The 23,464-nt window shown below is 32.7% G+C and overlaps 1 long non-coding RNA gene across 2 annotated transcripts in view; it reads left to right on the top strand.

Annotated features, from left to right (window-relative positions):
* LOC143244797 (uncharacterized) overlaps positions 1-15,329 on the top strand; it is a 53,253-nt gene extending 37,924 nt beyond the window's left edge. For both annotated transcript variants that reach the window (XR_013025325.1, XR_013025326.1), the window contains exons 2-3: positions 12,316-12,392; positions 15,085-15,329. This is a non-coding gene — a long non-coding RNA (uncharacterized LOC143244797). The remainder of the gene's footprint in view (positions 1-12,315; positions 12,393-15,084) is intronic.
* The last annotated feature ends 8,135 nt before the right edge of the window (positions 15,330-23,464 follow it).

The following is a 23,464-nucleotide window of genomic DNA, read 5'->3' as shown; positions in this document are numbered from 1 at the left end:
AGATCCGGCATAGCCAGGTGGATCAAGGCCCTCGACTCGTAATCTGAATCCCCGTCGCGCCAAACATGCTCGCCCTTTCAGTCTTGGGGGCGTTATAATGTTGCGATCAATCCCACTATTCGTTGGTAAAAGAGTAGCCCAAGAGTTGGCGGTGAGTGGTGATGACTAGCTGCCTTCCCTCTAGTTTTACACTGCTAAATTAGGGACGGCTAGCACAGATACTCCTAGTGTAGCTTTGCGCGAAATTAAAAAAACAACAACAACATACAATTGAAAATACCGTTAAATTACTGTAAAGCTGCAACAGTAACAAATTGTAAAATATCATCACGAATCTTTAAACAATAATCAGCAAGAGAGTTATCACCTATCACCCAACTAACATGAAAATTAACTCAAATTATTAAGTGAATGAAACAAGTTTTAAGTTATGTTCTAACTTCAAGTGAACTTATTTTTTCTCATTAAGAACTTTATTGGATGAAAATATATAAGCCATTAACATTTTTGATCCCTAGAAAGAAGTGTTTCAGACAAATATCTAAATGAATAACCTTTAGCACTATTTTAAAATAAGGCCAGTTGTAGGTCATTGTATTAATGAAAATATATCACATCGCATCTATCATGTGAATTTGAGTATTTATTCCTCTTTTATGCACAGAGATTTTATTCTTTCCACTATAATTGTTATTGTTTCCATACTATGTTACCATTTTCTTTCCTGTTATTAGTCATCGAAAATTCATTTTCAGTCTCCTCAAATAATACTTTAGTATCTCATCTGTGAATAAAAAGTAAATTGCTCTTATGTGAATTAACAACAAACACTTATTTTAATATACACATAATTGGCGAATACATAAAACGAGACTGGAATATTTGTAGCCTAATATACTAAAGTTTCAGTTTTGTTTATTCTGTCGAAAGCTTATTGATAAAATTCACAATGAAATATGTCGGAAATTTGTAGATGTATTGCAAGTATTTATCTTGTTGGTAGTTCCTTTGTCAAGTGAGTTTCACTTTCATATGACAGTTGTTTTCATAAACTCTTTGTCATATTATGTTTTAACTTGTCAACACCACATTTCATAGTTTACACGTTTTACAAACACCGTAACTTAGAGATTGTTCATTACTTTCTATATGGTTTACGAGTTTTATTGAATTAGATTACATATTACTGAGCTTCCACTGTAGTGGCCCCATAAGATGTAACTCTCCACTCTATAGGCGCTGCCAAGGCAACCGTTTTGGATGGAATTTATGTGTTTGGATATATTTTTTGATTGACAAAATAAACGTATTTCATATATTAAACTTTTACCCATGCTCCAAGCACTTTTCTTGTGACCGTGTTGAGAAAGTAAAATAATATTATCATAAGAAACAGCAAAAAATTTGTAACTATGTCTATGTTATTTGTGATTAATTTTTACTATCTTACACTCATGGTTGAGAACTTTCTAGTTAGCTTTCTTAAAGGTAAAGGCCCGGCATGGCCAAGCACGTTAAGGCGTGCGACTCGTAATCCGAGGGTCGCGGGTTTGCATCCCCGTCGCGCCAAACATGCTCGCCTTTCAGCCGTGGGGGCGTTATAATGTTACGGTCAATCCCACTATTCGTTCGTAAAAGAGTAGCCCAAGAGTTGGCGGTGGGTGGTGATGACTAGCTGCCTTCCCTCTAGTCTTACACTGCTAAATTAGGGACGGCTAGCACAGATAGCCCTCGAGTAGCTTTGTGCGAAATTCAAAAACAAATAAACTTAAAGGTAAACATTTCATAAAAATATGAGAATTGACACCTATGTCTCTGCCAGCAAAGGTTTTTACAGTATGGTATTGATATAAAATAGATATGTTTTTATATTTACAGTATTGAAGCGCTTCTTCATGAAAAGACTATATTGTTTATTCTTAAAACACAAGCTAAGCTCAATACCAAACCAGTGCTGAAGAAAATAGAAACTTATTTTTAAACTTTTTACAAAACTCTGAGTTGACTCAGCAATATCACGCCAAAAATTAGATTTGAATACCTTTGGTGAGAAGAGTGCAGATGACCCGTTGTGTGGTTTTATGCTTAACAAACAACAATTTTGTTTGTTTGTTTGAAATTTCTTAGGGCTATCTGTGCTAGCAATTTAGCAGTGTAAGACTGGGGAAGGCAGCTGACCGTCATGGCTGGGAGGGCGAGCATGTTTAGCGCGACGCGGGCGCGAACCCGCGACCCTCGGATTACGAGTCGCACACTCCATGACTGTCTTAAACATAAACTGGAGGCCTGACATGGCCTAATGAATAGAGCACTCGACTCGAAGTTTGCGGGTCGCGGATTCGATTCCTCTATTACGAATATGTTCGTTCTTTCGGACGTGAGAACGTTATAACGTGACAGCCAATATCAATGTTCGGAGGTAAAAAGTAGCCCAAGAGACGGCGGTATGTAGTGTTAACTAGCTACCTTCTCTTCAGTTTAGGGACGGATAGCGTAGATAGCTTTTGAGTAGCCTTATGCAAGATTAAAAAACAAAACGGTCACTAGTTGCTCAGCAGTAACATTATAATAAACAGAAATAATTGATGTTTTTTTTTATCAGAAAATTTCCATCATGATGAATATAGCTTGCATGTTAACAGAAAGAAATATCGGAGCACAAATTATTTTCTTACATGAGAAAACGATATCTTGGAGAATTTCTTTATTTTTACTGTTACATACACACATTATGTAACAAAATATTCCCATTACTCTGGTAGAAGGTTTAGGCCGATATCGATAGCATTATTCTTGAAAAAGTTCAAACTACTGCCTATTACATATATATAATGATTTTTTTAATGTTCAACTGTTTTGAAAAAAAAATATTTAAGCTTCTTTTAAGAAAATATCCTATAATTTGGAAGCTTTCGTCATCAGGGGTAAACTTGCAAATTTGTTCCTCAGCATATTCGTGGGAGCGCTACCACAGTTCAACGTTATTCATTAAAGTAGAATGATTCATGTTACTGAACAGAGATTTAAGGAAATTCAATTACATTTACAAAAATTCTAATAACTTATTACTAATATAATGCTATGCCTCAAGTTACAAGTTATCTAAACCTACTCACTTGCTACAACATGTCTCAGTCTACCTTTGTGCTGAAAATTCAAATCTGCTTTTTATTGAAACATATTTCAATGCATTCTTTGATGTAAAATGTCAAAGCCTTTTTTTTTTTCACTACAATGTATATCAGTCTTCTTATCTATTATAAAATGTCCAAGTATATTCTTCTATCACAACGTTCCAAAACATATCTCAGTGTACTCTTGTGTTACAAATTGTTCAAATCTACTTTCTACCACAACATGTATCAACATACTGCTGGACCAAAAACCTACTTTTCTACTGCAACATGTTTCAGTCCATTATTTTATCACATGTCCAAACCTACCTTTAAAAAGCGACATGTGTCAGTATACTCTTTGTTATAAAAAAACCAAAGCTGTTCTTCGACTTCAGTATGTCTCAATTTATCCATTTGTTACAAAATAACCAAAATGCCTTTCTATTACACGTCTCCGTTCATTCATACATTACGATATGTTCAAACCTACTTTTTACTATCTTATTCTCATCATGTGTTCCAAAATACCAAAAGCCTCACTTTTACAGCACCTTGTCTCAGTCTTCTTATGTGTTATAAAATGTCTAAATGTACTATTTTATTACAAAATGACTAAATCTGTGTGTTACAAATTGTATGAGCTACTATTCTACTAAAACTATTTTGTCCGAAGGAATATTGTGGTAACATTACGCATCCTTGTTGAAATGGTCACTGACTGTAATATCCTTAGCTGACCCAGCTGTTGAGAAAACAACAGTCGCGACGTGACTCTATCGACTGGACAAAGAAATTCGAGTTTAGGTGTGGAATTCAAGCACAATTTTTAACTCACTTCTAGCAGGAGGTCTTAGAGTAAATGCTTTATTTATAAAGTATGGTGTTTTCAGTTTTATTAAGATCTATCCTGAGAGAGTGAAAGCTGTAGCACTAATTGCCATCTAATAGGTAACTGAATGCGATCCTTTTGGTACTAGTGCACATTGTTTGTTTTTTTATGGATATTAGTACAATAAATATTGTGCTAGTTCTTCCTGTCTCTTTATTCAATACACTAGATAATTTTCCGAGGTACCCTTCTTTTCAAGCCTTGAATTTGGTTTCGTGAATTGCTCTGTTCTCCACATGGTTGAAAGTTTGCAGCAACCTAGTAATGACCGTCTTGCAGTTCCAAAATTGTTCCTCATACGAGTGTTAGGAAACAAAGAACAGATCACATGAACTCAGAATCATAAATTGTTTTACAGTCTGTCGTTGAGTCCAGCCACTTCAAGTATTTCATATAAAGGCTCAAATCCTTCAGTGTGCCTTTGATTGTCAGTAGAATTATGTTTTACCTTGCTCATGGAAGCTTGCAGGTATCTGTTATAAGGAGCTGAAATGAAGTGATGTACTTAGCAGCTTGTCTATTGGTTACACTTAACCCTAAAGTTCTCAATGTTTGTGGCTATCTTGACAGCATATTTCGCTTGGAGAGGTCCATCTATGTGCTATGATTCATCTTCTTTGCTATTCGACTCCTGCCATCTCGTATGTTGGTAAGATAGCTCTCATTATCCATAAATTATATCTCTGGCCCTTTTCCAATATTCTCAACTGGCCTCATCCAGTAAGTTTGATCACACCCCCTCTCTCAAACCCAATAAATACCACATTACTTTGATGATTTTTAGTCGTCCATGTTTTCCTATACTTGGTTTGTCATGAGAGGAAGAGCATGGACAACCTCTTATGGACAATCATCTCCCTACAATGATTGCCTCTTCTTTTTGGTTGTAAGCCCCTCTAATTGTGAAAAATGCTAATTCTTTAACTAGGAAGCTTTCTACAACTTAATCACACGAGAGAGAGCAGGAGTGAGGATCGATACACTTTTCACAAGATACAACAAACTTTTAAATACCATACCCCTGTGGTCACAACAACAAAAGTTTTTTCTGCCTTCCGGGTAAAACAGGTTTAAACTTCAAGTTGATGGTTAGTTAAGCTTAATAACTAGAGATTCACTTAAGAAATCGTTCATAAAGCAATGCTCAAGCTCCTATAAACTGATTAATTATATTAAATTATATTAAATAGAATAATGAGATTGGGTACAAATAAAAATGCAAGATGTACAGTCTTTATTATAACATTAAACACTTGCATTTTTGCACGGAGCTATTGTTTTTATTAAACTCTCTCAATTGCTTTCCCTTCAAGATTATTTTTTCACATTTTTCTAAATCTCATGTTTATTGAGTGACTAGAGTATCCCCGTGACTGGTCATTCTCATTACAAAGTAGGTGATGTCATAATCCCTAGATATCACCTGAAAGGAAAATAACGGACCTGTCAATGCTTTTGCAGAATATGCAGCGCTGCGACAATATCCCTTGCTTAGTTCTCTAGCAGTATTATCTTCCAGATAACACCAAAGGAACAAATGTAGTTAGAACACGTCAACTTAGCGGCTTTCTTGACTACGTGAAATTTGATTATATACAAAGAAAATACATTCAGATTGAATATTATGATATTACAAGACAATAGAGGAACCTGCTATATTCATATACAACACGAATGCCAGCACAACCTCTTCATGCACTTGTAAGTTTGTACAACATTTTCTGCTTGATTAACTGGAGCTTAGTTTTAGCGAGATTAGGGATAAACTACAAATCAACACCTTACACTGGTAACTAAGATTAAGCCGACTAATATATTGTGACCTTCATAAAACATAAACATGTCTCAATACCATTTTTTACTTGGAAAACTGTAGCATGGTATATATCTTAAATTTGTGAGCATTATTAAATAAACACTAACATAAGCTTTGTTTACACCATCACAGACTCATATGCAACTCAACATTTCATATTATCCAACAAATATTTGTAATACATGATGTCGTACTTTAGTAAAAATTATGATAGCTCCGACGACCAATATTGAAGACTACTACATTGCAAAACCAGCTTAAATAATATTTGACTGACAGAAAATTATATCACTGCCTGACTAGTTTGCTTGTGTTACATCCAATAATTCATACATACAGTGTTGATAGTAGGAATTGTTTAAGTTTTTGTATAGTAAGACAACGTATTACAATTAAATACAACGTTTTCTATACAAAATCATTATTACATAGTGTAATATAATCTCAATTTTGCTGATCTGAAGGCCCAAACAAGTTACAAGAACTAAAAATCTTCCTTCAAACGAGCATTAAATTTACATGTGTCTTTCAGACATCATACTCAATATATCGTTTTATTTTATATTGCAGTGTCATATAACAATTTTTTAGTTTTTAGATAAGTAATTTAACAAAATAGTAGATAACTGAACGAGGTAAGTTATTTTATTCTTAATATCTTTGTGGTGTATATTTAATACTTTGTCCGCAGTGTGCATAATTCAATTATTCTTTCTTTCTGCAAAAAAAGAAAAATATATATATATTCTTGCTCTTAAAGCTGCCATTTTCTTGTTGTTTTCATTTATCACTTTTCTCTGCTTTTTAATAGTAGCTTTAGGTTCTATAACTTTGAATCCAAAGAAGAGCTTTGATCTCGTGTTTTAATGTTGTTTTTATTTTGTGAGGCTGGTAATGAACAGAAGATATTAGTTATAAGTTTTTTATCGCTTTTTATACATTATCCATACATTCACACTGCAACATTTCATTAACTTGCATTTCCTGTATTCCATGACGGGAGTAATCAGAGAGAAGAAATGGCACCTGGTTTTGGTCTCGATTTGCTTTTGCAACAGAGTAGTTGGTTTGTAAATCTTTTTGAAAATCATCACTACCAAAGTGGTTCAAACAAGTATAACTGTTCTTACTGAACGCGTCAAATGTGTATGCTCTTTTGCATCCATCACTCCAAGTTTTAAGCAAATGTTCATCTTTTATGTGAAAAATTCTAACGTTATTGTTTTTGTCCCAAATAGAGTAAGCAATAAGAACACGTCTATGATCACCTGTCATGATGATATCTGTTTGTTAGAAGAGCCAAGCAAAAAGTGAACTAGAAGCAATAACAGAATTTATCACGAGGTACAACATGCCGCGAGTTACGATGTGCAATTATGTCATCCAAGTAGATGACTACAACATGTTAAAGTAGTTCAGATAGAGGTTGCTTCATTAATCATTGGAATTGATGAAAGCATTTCGTAATCCAAATTGCAACAAAAGAAATTGCTACAAGACATTTTCTGTGGTAAGGGCTGCCTTCTTTGTATTTGCTTTGTCTTCTTCCACTTGCCAGTATAAGATCTTGAAGATCCGGTGTTGAAACCATTTTAATCAAGGTGGAGCATTCAAAGTAAAATCAATACTTGGCAGTGGAAATGAATTTTTCTTATAACTTCATTCACCGTTTGGTAGCTCACATAAAAAGTTGTAGATGTCATATTCTAATTGTTTACAGTTCACTGGGTGATGCCCAAGAAATAATATTTGCTATTTTCACGACGTCTGTCACTTTCAACACCTCAGCTTATTTGGTAAGTGGATGTGCTCTGGCTAACTGAGGCACTGGGACTGCATCTCCAGAAACAATATTGTAAGATGTTTATTTTTTTGGTCTAAGTCAAAAGATCCATTGGGGAAGGTGTCTTGACATTGTGTGAACAAATTATGCAACTGTCAGCATTGATTAGTTGTAAGACCTTCAAAATTCTATTTGTTCAACTCTGTAAATGCTGTGTTAAAGTGTTCTTATGTAAAGGTTTGACTTCAGACTTCCTACATTTTTTTCTGGTGAATATTTACAATGTTTTTTGATGCTAATCTACCATAAAATGTAGTAGAAAATCTAATAACAAATTTCCTAGAATTTTCTAGGCCTACTTGATCATTATGACTCGCATCTCTCTCTAGCTAACAAACAAATTAAAACACTATATTCTCAAGACGACTGGCATGAGTATTAAATCGCTAATTGAAATAAAGTTATGTACTTGTTACAAACTTTCTTTGTTAACCTGAAGATGACCTACGTAAGTCGAAACGTTGTTCTGTACTTTATTTTAATTAAAGTTTTGATACCCATACCAGCCGTCTTGAAAATACATTTTTTTATTTCAAGTGGAATTCTTGTCATCATGAAATTAAAATACTAATAATACAGCTTTCAACAGTACTGCGAAGTATGGCATAACAAAGAGTACTTGCTTGAGATTAAGTTATCGATCAACAGTGTAGGTATTAATCAAACATGAGTGTACATATTATTGCAATAACTTAAAACAGTAAAAATGTTTGAAGTAAATTACAATTTCAAGGATTATCAGACTAATGATGTGTGTGTCGATAACACCTTGCATTTCCTAAAAAGTGTATCAGTCTCTCAACAAGCTGTCCTTCATATTCTTCAATAAATATTTAATTTTTAATATATTTAGTTCCCTTTACCATTGCATCATGGAAGAGTGTAGTCTGAAAAATGTAGTCTTCTATTTACTGGTTAAATTGTTAGTCATTTCTTTCACCATTTTCGTATTCAAATTTATCACTCTCAGTTTTAAAAAAAATCTAAGTAATATTACTTTTTAAAAGGTGTAAACGATTCAAGTTTATCGGAGTCTGTTTTAATTGGTATAGGAAGAGCGCTAGCTCTAAAACACTTATTGTGGTTCTTATTTCTGCCGATAACAGTAAGAGCGCTGTTATTGAAATACTTATTGTGGTTCTTATTTGTGCTGATAACAGTGAGAGCGTTATTACGAAACTCATATAGTACGTATTTTGACAGATAATAGTGATAGTATTAACACTAAAACATCTACAGTGAGTCCCATTTCTATAGGTAAAAGTGAGAGCACTGATGTCCAGATCCTACACTTCCCTTGTTTGTTATAATTGCAACGCAAAATAAAACGCAGTATATCCACACAAAACCTGTAATTTTAAACAAAGATCCAAATATCTGCAAACACAAAACAAAGGAATTATCCTAATTGAACAAAACAGTCCTGCTCTAAATCAACTTCTTGGGATACTAAGGCACCTCTACCAAGTTATTAAAAATCTTCGGTCATGTGACCTCTTTGTTCTATGTTGTATATACACATCCCCAGGTGTTTGTAAACCATTTATAACTAATAGTGACACAATCTTGTCAAAACGTTGCATTTATAATAAAGTTTATTTTACTACCCATTCAAGCAAAGACATCAACAGAGGAGGCGCAGGGGGACTTGAACCCCTTGAAAATGAGAAAAATATTTCTTTATTTACTCGCTCAGTATATAAATATATATATGCACATCTTTTTGTATATACATACACTATATTCATAAGACGGCTGGTATGGATATTAAAACTTTACGTCTCTCGGACTTACAACACTAAAATCAGGGGTTATATTTCCCTCGGTGGACTCAGGAGATAGCCCATGGTGGCTTTGCTATAAGAAAATACACATACACATCAAAACTTTATTTTAATTAAAGTTTTAATTCCAATACCAGCCGTCTTATGAATATATTGTAACCTTAAGTGAGTTTCTCGTCATCATGAACATATATAAACTCTTGATTTAGACATTGCCTCAGAGGAATTCCTGTGAACAATCATGCACTCAAGCCGTTTACCAAGTTTCTTTTTAAAAAGTGGGTTCCTCGTTTGTATTATTATATGAAACTATAGCAGAAGAAGCAAACATACATGACCTTTACCCAGTTTCGAGAAGTTCGTGTGATGTGTCGACGGGAATGTCCCGTCAACAATACTAGGGGCGTGTTGGCATGCACACATTTCTACGTAGGTGGCATGATAGGATTACGTCATCTACTTCAAAGTTATGAACATGTGTAAGATTGAGTAACTGTGTTCTGTATCAGTATGCAAATAAAATATTTCCATAAGATTTATTTTGTTTCATGTACAAACAATATTATTATGATACAAGAGATGATTATCTTATACATAACGTAAATCACTCTGACAATATCTCAGTTTAAAAAAAATATTTGTTATAATTCGTATAATAATAATTTCTATATTTGATAAACGTAAAATAAACATTAAATTGCTCTATAACGAAATTCTGAACAAATATATTTATATTTTTTATCAGAACCAAATTTAGACAATAATATTTGTTTCGATACGTTCCTACATCTGTAATATGCATAATATATACACTATTGTCCACAGGCTATCAAATAAGGTCCTTGCATATTCTTTTTATTGCGAGTTCACTTTTTCCAATCCTTTTTGATGCATATTTTTATGCTATAGGATCATGGAGGCAAAATGACAAGATCAAAATATTCTCATTTCCTGATGAATTTGAACTTACTTTTTCTATTTGGTTTGTTGTTTGTAGCAGCAGTTATAATCTGTCCTTTACAACAAACACAATTAAATTTTAGCCAGTTGGTAATATTAATAGGATTTGGTGGTTGACAACAGTTCATGACGACAATCAATAAATAATTATAAAATACAACATTTGTTTATTAACACGTCTCACAGGAGCCAAGGGGTGTCTTAAAACGCCACTTTGTTGAATATTAAAATTAAGTTCAATCCAGAAACTCCCAAAGAGGGTGGTTTAGGATGTATCTTTGGAAGACAAGTTTTCATTTGTTAATCCAATCAGTATATATCAGTCAAGTCACATTATCAACATCATTAATTAAGCAACTGTCAACCTTTTATGATTCTAATATCACCTTTTTATGTTCAGCTTTCAAATGAGACACAAACTATTTCATCTGCGATTTGGTAGGAAAAATCGAAGCATTACGATAGTCAGCAGTAGGATGAGTAGATAGTAACACTTTAAATGGAGCTACAGGAATAATATTGTACTCATCTCGCTGCACAACATCTACTAAGATAGTTCTTAATGGTTCTTAAATATATCAATGTGCTATTTGAAGACATCCATGCTTCTTGATTTTAGCAACCTTACTACTTAAAATCAATTTTTGCAGCCACAATGCTAAAAGAATATTGAAATGCCTTCCTTTTAGTCAATTAAAAATATAAAAAAAATCAATTGAAATTAAGTAAAACTAAATCGGGTAGTTTTTTAACAAAATGTCCCTCACTGGTTCGTGAGGAACCTGTTAAGAATCAACTCATTCAGTCAGAGTATATTTTGGTCTTTTAACAATATGATCTTCATGTTTGATATCTCACCATCGGTCTACATTTCCAACCTCTTCTTGTAGGATACTCTTATATGATAACTGTTCTGCAAATTATCTCTATCTTAATGGATTAAAATTCCCTCGCTTCCATAATACAATATTGATTAGATCTATTATATGTTACTTTTCCGGATAGATCTTCCATTAATCACTACTTTTTCTCGGTCATTCCATTTTACATCTTCACTTTATCATATTACGTTTAACAGTAGATCAGCTTCCTTTTTATATTTTAGAGGCACACTCTCGTTGATATCCAAATTTTCGCGGGTTAGCGATTCCATTTTAATTTTAATAAGTTCCATGGCTCATGATTGGAAGGTTTGATGAGGTCATTGCAGCTGATTTAATATCTTAGTAGGTAAAATATTATTATGTGTCTCACATTTCATATCTTTTGTTATAGAGTTTAAAATTTTATGAACAAGTTTTTCAAAAATTTTAAGCTGATAAACTGAGCGTACTAGTCCTTAAGAATAAGAATCATTCGTTTTGCACGATTCATCTTAAGGACCAACATCTTTACCAATAGTCTATAGTGCCAAACTACCAAATAATGAATATATTGGTATTACGAGTACTATTGAAAATCCTCCTTTCTGCATTAGTAAATTTAGTATCTTTTAACAGACATTTTCTTATCTGCCAACACTCTCAATGATGACGTGTATCATCTATGTTTCTGCTTTTGTATGTTCGTCATGGGACATTACCCTTTAAAACATTCAAAAAGATTTACAAATACAAGTTGTAAAATCATTGTTAGCTCTGGCAATCATATCTTTAATTTATTTTTATGTAATTTTAATTACTGCTTGGAATAACCTGGTGTTGATTAATTCTAGGTGTCATGATGAATAAATACCAAAAATAGAGTATGTGCACAATATATACATTTATTTATTTACACATATATTTATAAGAATATTTACAATCCATTTAGATATAATATCGATATTTTAACACTATAATTATAAATTATTTCATTATTATGAACTGGATAGTGTAGAATCCAGTTACAAAGTTTTTCTCCTCTAGGATATCCAACTGACTCCAAATTATAGCAGGAAATTTGAAAGAGAATTCTCAACAGTGTGGTTTTCCCAATCTCCTTGGTAAATATAACTGTAAAATTCTGTATTATCAAACTAACCACATTTCTCAAATATATATACTCAATGATTCCATCTTCAAAAGACATTTTGTGAATGTTCTTTGTCATCTAGTCACACTGCTTGTGATATGTGTCTGTAAGAAGTTTCTTCAAAAAAGTTGTTTAAAAAAAAAGACACCTACGTAACCACTGCATAAACATTTGAACACAAATTCTTTAATAATGCCAGTTTTGTCTTTCAGATAAAGTGTCACGGCTGAAATCATTACAATGTATGGACATACAGCATTTGGGCAATTACAGTACACTCTCATCTTATGGAAATAAACCAGATGTTGAATGTAATTGGTTAGGAGTTTGCGAGTTCAACTCGATTACCAAATATTCAAATGTATATCAAGTTGCATCATGATAGGCGTCTTTAAAGTATTTGACAGGTGGTGGAAACATTAATCCTACTAAAAGATGCGTCTAAGAGATATCTCTTACATTCTTAAACAAAATTATGTATTGAGAGTTTAAACTAATACATGTATTACACATTTCTCTACCCTAATGAAACATATTCTATTAAATACAAAATATAAATAAATTAAAATGATAACTTCCACATGTATAAAGTTGGAAAACTCTTGTTTTCTCTATTTTAAACCCAAGAGATTATAAATTATAATAAACATTTGGCCTCAAGTTAAAAGTAATCACAAAATTATTTAAGTAAGCATTTGAAAAAATTGATGTTAGGAGTATTTTGTATTCAGTTAACAATTGCTGGAATTCATAAAAGAATCATAAAATGTTTTGTGGAGTAGGGTAAATAATATCACGATAATTTGATAACACATTATTAACAAATTGGGTTTTACTATTTCCAATTGAACCCGACAATAAGTGAGTGAAAAGATTTTGTAGATGGCAATCCATGTTATATAACAATGACAATACACTGCTAGCCAAAATCTTAAGGCCAATGAACATAAAGAAAAAATATGCATTTCGCGTTCTTAGACTCAACTACTTATTTGAGTAGAGCTTCGAAAGATGAAAATAAGAAAAGGGAAAATAAAAATAAAACACTCTTTTGGCATTTAATAGTGAACACTATAAAATTAGCCTAAATACTAGCTGGTCAAAAGTTTAATACCATACCATAAAGAAGTCCTAAACAGGGTAGGAAATGTCCAACAAGAGGTGCCTGTAGTGAGTTGCACGGCCATCAATGCTAATAAATGCAAGCATTTGCTTTAGCATGGTCAATATAAGCGTTTGCAGAAAGCTAGCTGGAATGTTATTCCAAGTGGTGAAGATGGTTTCACGAAGATCATGCACTGTTTGGAATTGACGTCCATTTGTATAGACTTCCCTTGCCATCCACTCCCAAACATTTTCCATGGGGTTCCGTTTGGGTGAATACGCTGGATGGCCCAAAAGAATCGCATCATTTGCCATGAAAAAGTCTTTTGTCCTGCGGGCATTGTGGATTGCAGCATTGTCCTGCTGAAAGATCCAGTCATTTCCACACAAGCGAGGGCCTTCAATCAATAAGGATGCTCTCTCCAACATGCCAGTGCAGCCAGCTGCTGTTTGATGCCCTGTATAGCCTGAATCTCCACTGTTCCATGGAAGGAAAAAGCACCCCAGATCATGTTGGAACCTCCTTCACTGTGTCGTGTAGAAAATGTCTCCGGTGGAATATCCTTATCGTGCCAGTAACGTTGGAAGCCATCTAGATCATCTAGGTTAAATTTTTTTCTCATCACAGAACAAAACCTTCATTCACTTTTCTATGTCCCATGTTTGGTGCTTCTCAGCAAAGTTTACCCGAGCTGTTTCGTGATGTGGAAGGAGGCGTGGCCTTTGAAGACGCTTACGGTTTTAAAGCCTTTCGCTCGTAGATGCCGTCTTATTGTTCTTGAACTGCATTCTGCGTCCGTAAGGGCCTTAATCTGGTTCGACAATCGGCTGGTGTTTTGCCGGACAACCCGTCGAATCATTTTGCTCAACACCGGCGAAATTTTCTTGGGCCGACCATTTGAAATTCTTGTTCCGTATTCCTCAGGGTCTTTTAAGACATTTGAATAGCAATCTGACCAGCGATGGTACATTGAGTTGCTTTTGCAACTCGACAATTGTGCCACGTTCAAACTCTGTCAACTTTTTAGCCTTTGCCATGTTTTTACCCAATGTAACACAGGAGATGTCAATGAGAGATGTTGACAACGCTAATGCTTGAACACAAATGACTAAATTTCGTTACGTTTTTAACCGATTAACGCTTCGTTTCAGTACGGTCTTAAACTTTTGACCAGCTAGTATTTAGGCTAATTTCATAGTGTTCAGATTTTCCTTATTGCATGCTAAAAAAGTTTTATTTTTATTTTTATTTTCCCTCTTCTTATTGTTATCTTTCGAAGCTCTACTCAAATAAGTGGTTGAGTTTAACAACGCAAAATACATATTTTGTCGTTATGTTCATTGGCTTTAAGATTTTGTCCAGCAGTGTATGTACAATAAGGTTTGTTTTATATGCAAAGGACAAGTTTCTCACCAAATAAATATATATAAATTTAGTATTTACATTGTATGATAATAAATACGTTTAACAGTCGTATGGTAGGTTTTAAAGTCTGTTAGAATGTGTTTTGCCGTTGACAGGGAGGTATTTTTTTTACTTTTATGTTTGTTATTTATAGCTGGTGTTTTCCTGCCCCAACATCAAAGTTTATTCGTAATGAAAGTGAAACAGTCATGTACACCTGAGAAATATGCTGTGATGAATAGTGGATGGTCAACTGAATACTCACAGTACTTATTAATCTTTGGATATAGAGATGTAAAGTCAATGTATTTGATCTTTTTACCTTCCTTCACATTATACGAAAATCTAGTAGCATTGACTCTACTGCCATAGAAACTTTCCCATATGTTTAAGTGAGACACTATGTGCGGTCCTTAATAAAACTAATTAAATCTGTATCAGTTGACTTCATGTGTATAAATTTATGTTTCCAAATCATAACGACTTTATATCCTTGGACTTCTAGTTTATGTTGCCAATCCAATGAACATTTCCTAACAGAGCACATGGTCGATTTAAAACATTCATTATGTCACGATCACAGTATAAACTGTACACATGATAGTAGCATCTGTAAAATTCAGATATAATGTTACACTCCATAGAGAAACCATTAACAATGTAATTTAAATTTTAACTTTGCCACAATTAAGAACACATTGAATATTAACACTGTCAAACTGTTGTGTGTATATTTACCTGGCAATGGTTGTTAGTTGTATTATATCCAAGATTAGGTAAAAGAGCTATAAACTTTGATGGTATAAACTGGTTTCTGTATATGGCGATATGTGCAGAAGCAACAGTCATGTATCTGAAAGTGTTAATATCGCATGTGGCAAGAAACTCATCTCTTAACTGTAGACAACACCGACGGAGTAAGTCAACATCTGATTGATAGCACCTAATAAGATAAACTAAATGAAATATGTATTTAAAAATATTTTTTACATTTATCATTATATGCACACACTTATAGGATTATATATTTATTTCAGTATTCAAGAACATACAACTTTTAGGCATAATAACATAACTTTCAAGAGAGTAACTTGTACATCTCATCTTGAAAGACGAAGATGTACTCTTCCTCTTGGCGCTGTCGATACTAGTCAAGAAATATTTTCATTACAGATGTTGTCATGTTGCCAGTTAATCAGAAGCTCATATCGGGTATAGGTTTGGTTTGTTTTTAATTTTGCTCAAAGCTACTCGAGGGCTATTTGCGCTAGCCGTCCCTAATTTAGCAGTGTAAGACTAAAGGAAAGGCAACTAGTCATCACCACCCATTGCCAACTCTTGGACTACTTTTTTATAACGTTTTAAGTCTGTTGAATACTAATTTACAAACATCTGTTACAGTCAGCACAATAGAGGGGTTGATCATTTATACAATCATTAGTATAAAACATTGCAATAGCTTTCACAATAATGATTACTTAAATTACTAATTCCCTTGTCACAGCCGGGACAATAATATGAGACACCTAGAAAACCTTCATTCATGTTATAACACCAAAATAGTTGCTATAAACCAAAAGACAAATCTTCTCTGGAAAGGACCATCATATGTAGGTAACTCTATTGAAGTTACAATATTTGAATTCTAGGTGATACTCAACTATCATTATCTTTTCTATTCCAAAGGGACCAAATGGAAAGTTATATGAAGTGATGAGCTCACTAGCCATGTATGTATGATATTTCTTGATCACTAATATATGTATAGTTACATGTAGGGAGCTTTCTGCGATATGCCAAACCTAAAACAAATAACCTCAGCAAAGCAGAAGCTGTCGTTGTTATTCTTTATTATTAGCACTGCCTCTTTTTCAAACAATTAGCCTTAATATCAATTATCTTATATCGGCCGCTATCCAAAGGCAGTTTCAAAGTTGTGGCCCAAATTTTAAGTGATTCATCTAACATTATTTTTACTCTGATCAACTTTTTTGATATCTGAAAGGATAATGGGAGTTTAAAACACATCCTTGTTTTTTAAACAGATACTAAGAGGTTTCTTTAACTGTTTAGAAAATATATTGACTCTGACTTTGGATTTTAAATGTTGTGTGGTCTCGTCCAGTATATTTTGTACATTATCGTCAAATGAATTTAGAATATTCTTTAGAGACTGCCCGAATGAGTATTCTTAAAATAAAACAGCAAACATTGTAAACATGACATTACACTTTCTAATATGTCTCGACAAAGTTTGGTTAAATTAAACGTGTCAGATCTGTAACATTTACAAGATGTCTGTTGAGGAATAGAAAAATATAATTAATGCAATAAGTCAAAATCAATATAATTATTTGTTAACATTATCAGAAATACATTTACTCTGTAACATAATTATTTCTTCACTCTTAGAAAAAACTACACTTATTTCAGCTTCAATATCGTTTGACGGACGTCTCAAACATTTCAATTTTTTCTTTTAATCTGTCAGAGTGTATAATCATACCTATACTATATGTTTAATTTGTCAGACTGTATAATCATACCTACACTATATGTTTAATTTGTCAGACTGTATAATCATACCTACACTATATGTTTAATTTGTCAGACTGTATAATCATACCTACACTATATGTTTAATTTGTCAGACTGTATAATCATACTTACACTATATGTTTAATTTGTCAGACTGTATAATCATACCTACACTATATGTTTAATTTGTCAGACTGTATAATCATACCTACACTATATGTTTAATTTGTCAGACTGTATAATCATACCTACACTATATGTTTAATTTGTCAGACTGTATAATCATACCTACACTATATGATCAAGTGGTTTGCATGAAACTCTTGTTTACTTATTGTTGATAGTATATCTATACTTGTAAACTCTCCCTGTAAGTAAAACGATTTCTAGAATTTTTATAGTGTATTTGTACCTACATACAACTTTGCGGTTTTTTTTTCTATAATTGGTTATATGTGGGCTTGTACAACCGTGCCAGTAATTATCGTGCAAACTGAAAAAGCCATGACTTACTTCCTTCTGTAATTACATACACACGTTATTTCTTTAAACTTTCATACACTAACAAGCACTTTCACACACCTAAAAGTATATGTTTCATAAATCACATAAAGATGAAATGTAACTCTTTTATACTTCTCAAACATTTCCTTCTCTTACTCTCTACACAGAATATGCTTGTACTTTGATTGAGTCACATTCTTCTTTAAGTTCCGTTATGTCTGCTTCGCCTTTAGAGAGTAAAAGTGGGTCGTGATGAAGTTAACTCTTGTGTACAAAAAGAGTCGCATAGGAAATACACTCATTCTTTCTGTAACGATATCAAAATAGTTATCTTTTACGTTATAGAAACCTCAAAGGCAAATTTAATTTTCATTGAAATATTACTATTTCCCAAATATTCCATTTTATCATTAAAAATTGTGTTTAATGATTAATCATCAGAATATTCTCATGTGTATCCATTGGGAAATGACCGGTATATTGCAATTGTTCCATCTAATGATAAGTTGAAGATACGCATTCATCAATATAAAACCTACGGAAACGTCACTTTTTATCATACCAAGGAAGATATAACGTTTGCTCTTGTTGAATGACAGGAAATTAAAAGACTGATACCATCAGCTGCTACTGGTGTACAACAGAAATCCTCAGATTACTTTAGATAATCGTAAATGTATTATTAGTGTCGAATGTGATGAGTTAAGAAAAGTCTCTATTGCATTTACAAAATAATATAGCTTTAACAAAATTATATCAGGTTTTATAACTTAGAGCCTGAATCATACAAGTTATGTGAGTAAATTTGTTTTATCAACTCGTTTTTAAACTAAATTGAATTAAATATTACATTTCACATTAAAAACTTACTATTCGAAGTACATGTATATACTAAACATGTATCTTGAATGCCACAAAAAATTAGAAAGAGTAATTTATGGGCTTGCAAAGTAGATAACCCTAGTCACACTGCTCACACATGTGTGATATTAAATCATGATGAAGGTATCTGGTTATTCCTGAGGACTGCTTTAACTCAAATGATAAAGAAAATATAACATATATTTCGAGTTATAGACATGTATCGATACAATATATATATATTGCTCTAATTTGTATCTAATAAAGATACTGATTTATTCACATTTTGTCGTGCAAAACGTCTTTACTAGATATTTTTTGTGCAAACATCTAATAAAGATGTTCATGATATGTGCGTTTATATTTTGCGAGAGAGAGCGATTTAGTGTAAAAAACGTCTGTACTACATATACCTTTTTATGTAGGCCTCTAATAAGACATTACTCGTTTATTTGTTACAGGGACAACTTAACGTAAAACGTATTTTTTAGATGTACCTTATAATGTATATCAAACTCTTTATTGTAGCATGATTAGCAAGGTTTTTTGTTTTCAGAGTGATGTGTATTAATCTTTCCACATTACACTAATATCGTTTGTAGATGAAACAAGCCAAATCTCACAAGAGAAAGCTATGCTTACACATATCATCTCTACTGATGAAAAAGGTTTATCACGTCTAATATTTACAATGAGCATCTATTGCCTAAGTTTTCTTGCAAGGTTTCAATGAATATCCACTTATAATTATGAACGGTTGATCTACGATCATAATACATTGAAATATAGTAAATATATGTTACAGTATGTGTGATAACAATCTTGTTTAGAGTTAAATATTTTACTTAAGTTTCTTTGACGAGACTTGTGTTATCCAAAGTCCAAACAAACAAGAGTTGTGAAAGAGTTTTATATAAAATGCAAATTATAAATAAATCTTAAAATATAATAATTTTCTACTGTACGTTAGTAACACTATTCGCCTTTGTAAAATACATAATATAAAAGTAGATACTATGTATATACTTTATGTCTCTCCTACACAAGAGATTTTATGTAACTTCTAAAACAAGGTTCTAGAACGATCGATAAGACTTTCACGTTGCGATTGGTCTTAACCAGGGGTGGACAACTCCATGGCCACTCCATGTGGCCAGTGGATGGAACGGTTGTGACCAGTTTGAGTTTAGGAATCAACATTTTCCATCATTTATTTTTAATCGCAAATTTGGTTATCAGCAACTGCATTGCCTCACGTCATCGCTAATGTCGTGCGCTTCATCACTGCCACAGACTCAACCCATTTTGTAACGTCAGCCTAGTTTAGATATTTGTTGTTTTGAATTTCGCGCAAAGCTACTCGAGGGCTATCTGCGCTAGCCGTCCCTAATTTAGTAGTGTAGGACTAGAGGAAAGGCAGCTAGTCATCACCACCCACCGCCAACTCTTGGGCTACTCTTTTACCAACGAATAGTGAGATTGACCGTCACATTATAACGCCCTCACGGCTGAAAAGACAAGCAAGTTTGGTGCGGCGGGGATGCGAACCCGCGACCCACAGATTACGAGTCGCACGTCTTAACCCACCTGGCCATGCCGGGTCTAGATATTTGTTATCGAGTGTATGTTGTTCTTTTGCATGCGCTTGAAAATACATTTTTATCGTGCAACTTTCAAGTGTTTAAATATATTTTGTTTTTAATCCCATAATATCTGTAAATGGATAATTCGAAAACAAAATAATCCAGATGATGGTGAAAACTAAGGAAATAAAGACAATTTAATTGATTCTGGCATTACTGTCGAAAAGAAAATGGCGCATGACTGGAAAACCGTGAAATGGAAATTTAGTGAAATTTGCAGTGATTGAAGCAAATAATATGTCAGTGTAATGTAATGCAAATAATGTGTCTTTTGTGTAACAAAGTTATTAGGAATAATAAAGTATACAACCTTAAGCAACACTTCAACAATTTTCACAACAAATTTGATGAAAAATTTCCAGTTGGTAGCAATAGTCGTATAAATGAAATTAGTCGTCTGAAAACACAACTTCTTGAACAAAGAGAAGGCCTAAAAAGATTTTTTATCATAGATAGAACTAGTTATGTTAGCTAGCTATAAAGTAGCTTGGATTCTAGCTCAAAAAAAGAAATCATTTTCTGATGCTGAACTAGTAAAAGAAATATTGATTGCAGTCATTGAAACACTATTGGAGAATTATGATTCAAAAACAAAAGATGATATTCTTCAAAAGGTAAATAATTTGCATTAAGTCGAAGAACAATTGTCCACAGAATGCTAGAGTTAGTGAAAGACATAGAAAATCAGTTACTGGAATAACTAAAAGACTGTTTGTATTTTTCTTTAGCACTAGATGAATCAACAGATGTTAGTGATACTGTACAGTTGATATTTGGAGTTCGATATGTAACTTCAGATCTTTAAATGAGAAAAGAAATATGAGATCAAACATGTGGAAAAAACATCCTTGAAAAAATTCTTGAAATGTCAAAAAAAATCAGTCTGGATTTTAAAAAACTGGTTTCTATCACAACAGATGGTGCTTCCGTCATGACTAGGGCGAAATTAGGATTTGTTTCTCTTTTGAAGAAGCATTTAATTGAAAATAATGTTAAGTCCACGTTGTTATCTTTCCATTGTATTTTGCATCAGGAAAATGTTATGTGCTCAAAGGTAAAAGTGATGAATTGAAAAATTTGATAAACATTGTTGTAAAAATTGTGAATTACATTAGAAGTGGAAGCACTTTCATCCATCGACAGTTTGTTGAGTCTTTGAAGAAAAGCAGTGACTGTACTTTTGATGATCTCACTGATTTTGCAAATGTAAGATTGCTAAATAGAGGAAAAGTCTTGAAACGATTTACTTCCTTATTTCCTCAAATAAAAGAGTATCTTGTTGAAAAAGGTAACATTGAAAATTTCTCTGAAATTGAAACTTTGTCATGGCAGTGTGATTTGCACTTTCTATGCGACATGATGGCTCACTTGAATAATTTGAATACGAAGCTTCAGGGAAGAGGTAAAATAATAAACGAGCAATCACAGTATATTCATGAATTTCATTTAAAGCTAAACCTCCTTGCGGAACAATTACAAAAGAATGATTTGCCATATTTAACAAAGTTGAATAGTTCCTAGAACATAAGGACTCTGATTTATCTGATGCTATAGATGATCTCTATGTAAACTGGAACAAAAATATATCACAAAACTTTGAATCACGTTTCTCCGAATTTAAAAATTTGAAATTGATATTTGAATTTTTGCATGATCCAATTCAATTTGACTTTGGAAATTTCAGTAAGGAAATTACATGTTTTTTGTCTTTGGATAAGTGCGGATTTGAAAACGAGATACTTACTCTGCAAAGTGTAGAATACATAAAAGGTAAACAAAAATGTTCTATCAGAGAAATGTGGCTAACTATTCTTATAAATGTGAGTCTTCAAAATTTAAAGATAGCAATTTCAAAATTATTTTCCATGTTTGGGTCCACATGGGTGTGTGAGTCAACATTTTCTACGCTAGATTTTCTCAAGTCTAGGTATAGATCTTGGCTTACTGACATAAATTTAGAGGCAGAGCTAAAATGCTCATTGAGCATAGATATAAGCCAAATTTCACGAAACTTGTTGATGAAAGTCCCATCAGTTTTCACATTAAAGGTTAGTTGAAATGCAATTATTTTGATTAAACTAACATCTTTCTTTTTTTTTTTAATAGTGTGGCCAACGTTGTTTTCATTAGCTACAGTCGTGGCCACTATGAAAGACAAGTTGCCCACCCCTGGTCTAGAGAAATCTATAGCCAGTAATTGTTCACATTTTAAGCATAACAAAATGTGACCCGATTTCAATGACAATTATTCACTTGTGTAAAAGTACATAACACATTTTCTGAAAAAATCTGTACATGATAGAGAAAAATGGATATCGTTTTCGGGTTAAGCGTAAAATAATTACTGGAGAACATGTGAACATTTCAAAACAATAAAACCATAGCAGGCTTGTGCTATAGAAAGTCTGAAATCGTTACATTCACCGTAAAAAAACAAAATATCGTAAAATTACATTCAAGTAATCGTAATCTTTCAATATTAAAACCATATTTTAAATTGTGGTTAAAACATTAAAACAACGTGAAAATACTATAAGAATAAATATTTATCTTAATTATACTAAAATTATCTGTAAGTTTCTTAATGTGTAAAAATATTTTATATTTATAGAACTATAGAACACATATCCTCTTAATTCAATGTTAAACCATTTCAAATAGTAATTTAACAACATGAAAAAGCGTTTCTTAAAAGTAACAGTGACGTAGGATATTTAAATCTTTATTTTTATACACACTTACATTTTTCTTTCTAAGGGTTACAAAACGGAAATCTAGAAATATATGATAAAACAAATATTTTCCGTGGACTAAACATTAAACAATAAATATTTTTTGTGGAAATAATGACACTGAAAAACACTTTAAATGCGTAGTAAAACATTTATTTTATGTTCATTAGCCATTTATGTAAAAGAACTTTATTGGATTACTGTAAAGAACACTAGAAATACATGCATAAAAATGTATTTTATATTGATTACATAC

The sequence above is a fragment of the Tachypleus tridentatus genome, chromosome 2 (genome assembly GCF_004210375.1).
Source record: "Tachypleus tridentatus isolate NWPU-2018 chromosome 2, ASM421037v1, whole genome shotgun sequence".
Taxonomy (NCBI): domain Eukaryota; kingdom Metazoa; phylum Arthropoda; class Merostomata; order Xiphosura; family Limulidae; genus Tachypleus; species Tachypleus tridentatus.
This window is presented reverse-complemented; position numbering and strand designations above follow the sequence as displayed.